Below are 7881 nucleotides of genomic sequence, written 5' to 3'. Positions count from 1 at the left end.
TATGGCTGTAGTATTATTTAGATTAGTGTATATTGACTAATAAATAATACTAGTATACTTTGTGTATATTGAACATGATCAAATTTAGAATTGTTCCCTTAATACTGATTAAGAAGGAGAACTAAGATTCTATGTTATTATTAATGCTTAGGTTCTTAATCCGGAAATAGTAATTGACACGTGTATATTATTTACATGCTTTGATTTATATATGAAATAATTCTTTTGAATTATATCATTATATTTTGGGTGATGGAATTATATACATGGTGGATATTATTTATTGAAGGAATCCATGTCCTGATCATATTCGGGTTAATGATGTCCCCTTGAAAGCTCAAAAAGATTTAATTATGTGAAATCCTGCAGGTGGAATTTATTCTGGCATAATTAAATAAAGATTGAGTGGATGATCAAGGATAAAAGATATTAATTAAATAAATTATCAGTAATTTATTTAATTAATGGACATATGATATTTTAAACATGGAGAATTTAATAAGCAAATAATATTGGAACCGAATTAATTAAATTACGGTATTAGGAAAAGTAGTGCAAATATTAATTCTTTAGTGGATTGAATTAATATTTAATTACATTGGGCTAGGCTCAAGATGTAATTAGAAGACCCAACCTAATTATCCATGGTCCCTATTGTAGCCTATATATATTCTTATTCTCTTCTTGCTTGGAATTGTGTGAAAACATATTGTAGCCACCAAGGAGCAAGAAGAGAGGATAACTTGAGAAGACGGAGGCCACACTTCGCTCAAGGGAATTTGGGAATACAATAGAAGAGCGTGGAATCAACCATTAACAAGGTAATCCTCTTTTCGTAATCTTTATCGTAAAACGTAGTAACACCCTAAGTCTGTGGTTCCCAACAATTGGTATCAAGAGCCTGGTAATGGGTTCTACGTTTTATGATATAATATCCATGTCGTAATTATATATGCGTGTATATAGTGTTTTGCTTGTATTGGTTTTGATGCAGGTTGTTAATCCACTATTATGCCCATGTATATTTTAATTATATGTTTGGATCCCACGTGGTTTAATCGTGGTTAATTTTTGTTTTGGTTTCTACGTGGTTTAATCGTGGTTGTAATTTACATGAGGGTTGATCGTGTTAGAATAGATTTTACAAAATTAGTTTTGTATTAGATCTATTTTTTTTGTAATTGTTCCGGGTATTTTGTAATAGTTATGTGCGATCGGAAATCAATTCCGGTAGTTTTTTGTTCCGTTGTGCGATTACAAGGGGCTGCTGCGGCAGCTGGGACTGCTGGGGCTGCTGCGGCAGCTGGGACTGCTGGGGCTGCTGGGGCTGCTGCGGCAGCTGGAACTGCTGGGGCTGCTGGGGCTGTTCGGGCTGCTGCGGCTGCTGGGGCTGCTGCGGCTGCTGGGGCTGCTGCGGCTGCTGGGGCTGCTGGGGCTGCTGGAGGCGTCGGGGCGCGCTTGAGGCAGATTTTTTTTGAGAGCTGGATTTTTTTTCAAGGGCCATAATAGTGGAAAATTTATTTTAATTTTTTCCATTAAATTTTAATTATTGCTTTAATTTATTGATTATGTGTGTTGTTAATTATGTGTGTAATTCTTTTAAAATTGCATGTTTAACTTAATTAGGACGACATGGACATAAAATTTATTTATTGCTTTAATTAAATGTTATATGTTGCTAAAATTATGTGTGTATTTTGAATGCATGATTAGACATAATTATAACAACATAGGGCCCCATTTAATTTTAAAATTCCTCAATTTTAATAAAAAAATTCTAAGTGGGAGAGGGAATTAATATGAAATTAAATCCCATGGTCTCCATTATTGGTTGTAGGTAATCTAACATAAAGACGAATATAAATTATATATACGTCACCCATCGTGACATGTAATTTGTGGTGTCTAGAATGTTATAGAAATTACTAGAACAAACTTCTTAAATTAATAAATTTTGAAAGGAATAAATACAGATTTTCTTTATTTCTGAATTGGGGCGATTTTGTCAAAAACGGGTTCATCGAACTTGTAAGGCTGTGGGTTTTAAGCGAGACCGATGTGACTCCTCCACTACCTGGAAATCAAACCATTGATGAATATTGAATTGAAGTATTCTATTCAAGGCAAAATTACGAATATTGGAAGGTATACACGCCACCCATCGTGGCGTACCAAGTTCCATAGATTTCGAATAATTTAAGATTTGATGATGGTATACACTTAGCTATGAAAAATAATATAGTCCACCCCAACGTGGCATATTGTTTAGTAATAGGACCGAAGTAACATTTAAACAAAATTAGGTGGTATACATGTCACACATCGTGGCGTACCAGAAGCTTATGGTATTTAGATGTTAGTGCATTAAATTTTAATAATTTAGATCTTAATAATTAATGCACCCTTATTTATGTGATGTTTTTATGCATGATTCTCAGGATAAAATGGGCTTTAATCCACTATTCACCATACTTAAGGATAACAAACTTACCGGACCTAACTATATTGAATGGAAACGAAATTTGGACATTGTGTTGACTGCTGAGGAGTACAAGTTTTGCACTTATGAACCCAAGCCTGAACAGCCTGCTGCTGATGCTCCTGAAGATGAGAAAGAGTATTATAAATGGTGGATTAAGGCTGATGAGATGTCGCGATGTTACATTCTGGCAGCAATGTCGGGTGTTTTGCAGCATCAGCATTAGTCTATGGCCACTGCTTCAGATATGCTCTTTAATCTCAAGGAACTTTTTGGAGATCAGAATAGGGCTGCTAGGCAAGTAGCCATGAAGGCTTTAATGAACACTCAGATGGCTGAAGGCACACCTGTAAGGGATCATGTTCTCAAGATGATGTCGCATCTGAATGAGATAGAGATCCTTGGTGCTGAACTTGACGGGGAAACCCAGATTGACATTATCCTTATGAGCTTGTCCAAGAGTTTTGAGCAGTTCCGCTTGAATTACAACATGAACAAGAGGCAGTATAGTCTCGCGGAACTGCTGACAGAACTTCAGGCAGCTGAAGGATTATTTCGGCAGAGTGTTCAAGTGAATGTGGCTGAGAAAGGTTCTTCCTCTAAGCCGAAAGGTATTAAGAAGAAGAAAAAGGCTCAGACACAGAAAGCTGTGAAGGCAGTGGGAGTTCAGGGTGGTGTGAAAAAGCCTAAGGGAAAGTGCTTCAGATGCAAACAGTCAGGTCACTGGAAACATGATTGTCCTCTTCCTAAGAAGATAAACAATACTGGTATGTCTCTTTCTCTAGTTACAGAAACATTTATAGCGGCTATATCTACGAGCACTTGGTGTGTAGATACAAGAGCCACTGATCATGTTTGTAATTCTATGCAGGGGTTCCAACTATCCAGAATGCTTAGAGATGGTGAGATATACGTGTTCATGGGAGATGCTACGAAAGTAGCAGTAGTTGCAATAGGAGTTATTCATTTATCTTTTAGTTCTGATAGGATTTTGGTTTTGAACAATTGTCTTTATGTACCTTCTTTTAGAAGGAATTTAATTTCGGTTTCTAAACTTGCTTTGGATGGTTATAATGTTTGTTTGGATCGTAATGTTTCTATTATGATGAATAAACGAATTATATGTTCTGGTACATTACAAGACAATTTGTATATAATTAATCCTAGTCAACCTGCACTGCAACTGTAATTTAGGGAATTGAACAACACATCTTCTAACTCTACTAAAAGAAAGGAACCTTCTAGTTTGAACCAAACATATCTTTGACACTTGATATTAGGTCATATTAACTTAAGGAGGATTCAAAGACTGGTAGTAGACGGGCCTTTAAGCTCATTGGCAGTGGAGCCATTTCCAGTTTGTGAATCCTGCTTGGAAGGTAAAATGACTAATAGGCCTTTCAAGGCAAAAGGGAATAGAGCCAAACAACTGTTAGAATTGGTTCACTCTGATTTATGTGGACCCATGAATATCCAAGCAAGAGGTGGTTATGAATATTTCGTCACTTTAATTGATGATTATTCTAGATATGGGTACGTTTATTTGTTGCACCGTAAGTCTGAGTGCTTTGATAAGTTCAAAGAGTACAAAGCTAAAACGGAGAAGCGACTTAATAAAAGTATCAAGTCACTACGATCAGATCATGGTGGCAAATACTTGCTTGGAGAATTTAGGGAATATTTATCAGAAAATAGGATAGAATCCCAGTTAACTGCACTAGGCACACCCCAGCAGAACGGTGTAGCAGAGAGAAGGAACCTGACTCTTTTAGAGAGTGTTAGATCGATGATGAGTTATTCGGATTTACCCAAGTCGTTTTAGGGACAAGCCTTAGAGATAACAACTTATCTTCTAAACTTAGTACCTTCTAAGTCTGTTCCTAAAACCCCCTTAGAATTGTGGACCGGGGATAAACCGAGTCTAAGACATATTCGAATATGGGGTTGTCCAGCACATGTGCTGAACAAGAACGCGACTAAGTTAGAATCTCGTACAGAAGTAAGGTTGTTTGTAGGCTACCCCATGGGAACGAAAGGATATTTATTTTATAGTCCGAAGAATCGGGATGTCATTGTTAGCGCCAATGCAAGATTCTTAGAGGAGGAATATATAATGAATCACAAACCCATGAGTAGTGTTATATTAGAGGAACTAGTGGGAGGGACAAATAATACCCATGAAGCTGTAGTACAAGTAGAACAACCACAACATAATGTACAACCTGTCACTAATACCGCACCAGTGCCTCGTCGTAGTGGGAGGGTTGTTCAACAGCCTGATAGATTCATGTTTTTGGGTGAGTCCTCAGACTTGGTCTCTGGTGAACATGATGATGATCCCCGTACATACGAAGAGGCAGCACAAGACAAAGATGCAGATCTTTGGCAAAAGGCGATGGAATCTGAGATAGAATCAATGTATTCTAATCAGGTCTGGGAGCTCGTGGAACCACCCAAAGGTATAAAACCTATTGGATGTAAGTGGATCTACAAGAAAAAGAGGGGATTAGATAAAAAGGTGAAAGCCTGGAAAGTAAGACTTGTTGCGAAAGGGTATACCTAGAAAGAAGGTATCGATTATGAGGAAACCTTTTCACCGGTAGTCATGCTTAAGTCAATCCGTATTCTTTTATCTATAGCAGCTCATCTCGATTATGAGATTTGGCAAATGGATGTCAAGACAGCTTTTCTTAATGGAAGTCTTGAAGAAACCATCTATATGCAGCAACCAAAAGGATTCATTAAGGAAGGCCAAGAGCATCTGGTATGTAAGCTTAAGAGGTCTATTTATGGACTTAAACAAGCTTCTAGAGACTGGAATATTCGTTTTGATCAGGCAGTCCAGTCATATGGATTTGATCAAAGTCCAAGCGAATCGTGCGTGTATAAGAGAAGTGAAGGTAATGCAGTGGTTTTTCTAGTACTATATGTAGATGATATTTTACTCATTGGAAATAATGTTGAGATGTTGTCATCAGTAAAGGCATGGTTGTTCAAACAATTTGACATGAAGGACTTAGGTGAAGCGGCATACATCCTTGGGATCAAAGTTATAAGGGATCGCAAGAAAAGGATGTTGGCTTTATCTCAAGAGCCCTACATTGATGAAGTATTAGCTCGTTTTAACATGCAGAACTCCAAGAAAGGTTTTCTACCTTTTAAGCATGGAGTTGCTCTATCTAAGAAGCAGTGTCCTTCGACACCTAAGGATATAGAGAGCATGAAAGCAGTTCCTTATGCTTCAGCATGTGGAAGCTTAATGTATGCTATGTTATGTACGAGGCCTGACATCTGCTTTGCTGTAGGCATGGTTAGTAGATATCAGTCGAACCCAGGTCAGGAACATTGGAGTGCAGTAAAAACTATACTCAAGTACCTGAGAAGGACTAAGGATTATATGTTAATTTACAAGGCCTCAGATCTATTTCCTTTGGGATATACTGATTCAGATTTCCAATCAGATAGGGATAAGAGGAAATCAACCTCGGGATATGTTTTTACTTTGGGAGGTGGAGCCGTTATATGGAGGAGTGTAAAACAGAAATACATTGCAGACTCCACCATGGAGGCCGAGTACGTGGCGGCCTCTGAGGCTGCCAAGGAGGCTGTATGGTTCAGGAACTTCCTTTTGGACTTAGATGTGGTACCTAATTTGCCTAGGAGCTTGACAGTGTATTGTGATAACACTGGTGCTGTGGCAAATCCAAAGGAACCGCGAGACCACAAAGCAGCTAAACATATTGAACGTAAGTATCATCTCATACGAGGAATCGTAAAGCGAGGGGATATAGTTGTGGCTCACATATCATCAGAAGACAACCGAGCAGATCCTTTCACAAAGAGCTTGCCAACCAAAGTTTTTGACAAGCATGTGGAAGCGATAGGAGTCAGATGGATGGACACATAGATTTTTATGTAATAGTGGATTAAATAAACACCGATGTACACATAGAATATTTTGAGTATAAGTGGGAGATTGTTAGTGTATACTGAAAATATTTATTTGAAGTATGTACATTTATTTCTGGCCAGTTTATTTGAGAATCATTTGAATGTTTACATGTTGTCTAATATTATATATTGTGAACAATCTAGTATCAAATGGGATACAGAATATTAGATTATTAAATACGGTTATATAATATAATAAGGTTAACAGCACAGGTGGTGTTGGACAATCCACTGGTATGGCTGTAGTATTATTTAGATTAGTGTATATTGACTAATAAATAATACTAGTATACTTTGTGTATATTGAACAGGAGAAAATTTAGAATTGTTCCCTTAATACTGATTAAGAAGGAGAACTAAGATTCTATGTTATTATTAATGCTTAGGTTCTTAATCCGGAAATAGTAATTGACACGTGTATATTATTTACATGCTTTGATTTATATATGAAATAATTCTTTTGAATTATATCATTATATTTTGGGTGATGGAATTATATACATGGTGGATATTATTTATTGAAGGAATCCATGTCCTGATAATATTCGGGTTAATGATGTCCCCTTGAAAGCTCAAAAAGATTTAATTATGTGAAACCCTACAGGTGGAATTTATTCTGGCATACTTAAATAAAGGTTGAGTGGATGATCAAGGATAAAAGATATTAATTAAATAAATTATCAGTAATTTATTTAATTAATGGACATATGATATTTTAAACATGGGGAATTTAATAAGCAAATAATATTGGAACCGAATTAATTAAATTACGGTATTAGGAAAGGTAGTGCAAATATTAATTCTTTAGTGGATTGAATTAATATTTAATTACATTGGGCTAGGCTCAAGATGTAATTAGAAGGCCCAACCTAATTATCCATGGTCCCTATTGTAGCCTATATATATATATTCTTATTCTCTTCTTGCTTGGAATTGTGTGAAAACATATTGTAGCCACCAAGGAGCAAGAAAAGAGGATAACTTGAGAAGACGGAGGCCACACTTCGCTCAAGGGAATTTGGGAATATAATAGAAGAGCGTGGAATCAACCATTAACAAGGTAATCCTCTTTTCATAATCTTTATCGTAAAACGTAGTAACACCCTAAGTTCGTGGTTCCCAACAATAACATCATTACACTCAGCTTTAGATAAATATGCAAGGTTTTTAGTAATTACCTGATTACTTGATGAACTTGTTTCTGTTTCATCAGACTTGGCCATTAGGGCTAGATTAACATAGTTGACATCTTCATCTTCACCCAGACCATCTGCCGCCCAGTCATATTCTTGGGTAATGAAAGCCCTTTCCTTTTGTTTGAGTAGTTCAAAGTATTTTTGCTTATAATCCACATGCTCAAACTTTTTCTTACTGGAATATGACTTCCTACACTCACTGGCAAAGTGCCCTGCCAAGCCACATTTGAAACATTTGAATTTTGATTTATCCAC

The sequence above is a fragment of the Apium graveolens genome, chromosome 8, assembly GCF_009905375.1.
Source record: "Apium graveolens cultivar Ventura chromosome 8, ASM990537v1, whole genome shotgun sequence".
NCBI lineage: Eukaryota > Viridiplantae > Streptophyta > Magnoliopsida > Apiales > Apiaceae > Apium > Apium graveolens.
This window is presented reverse-complemented; position numbering follows the sequence as displayed.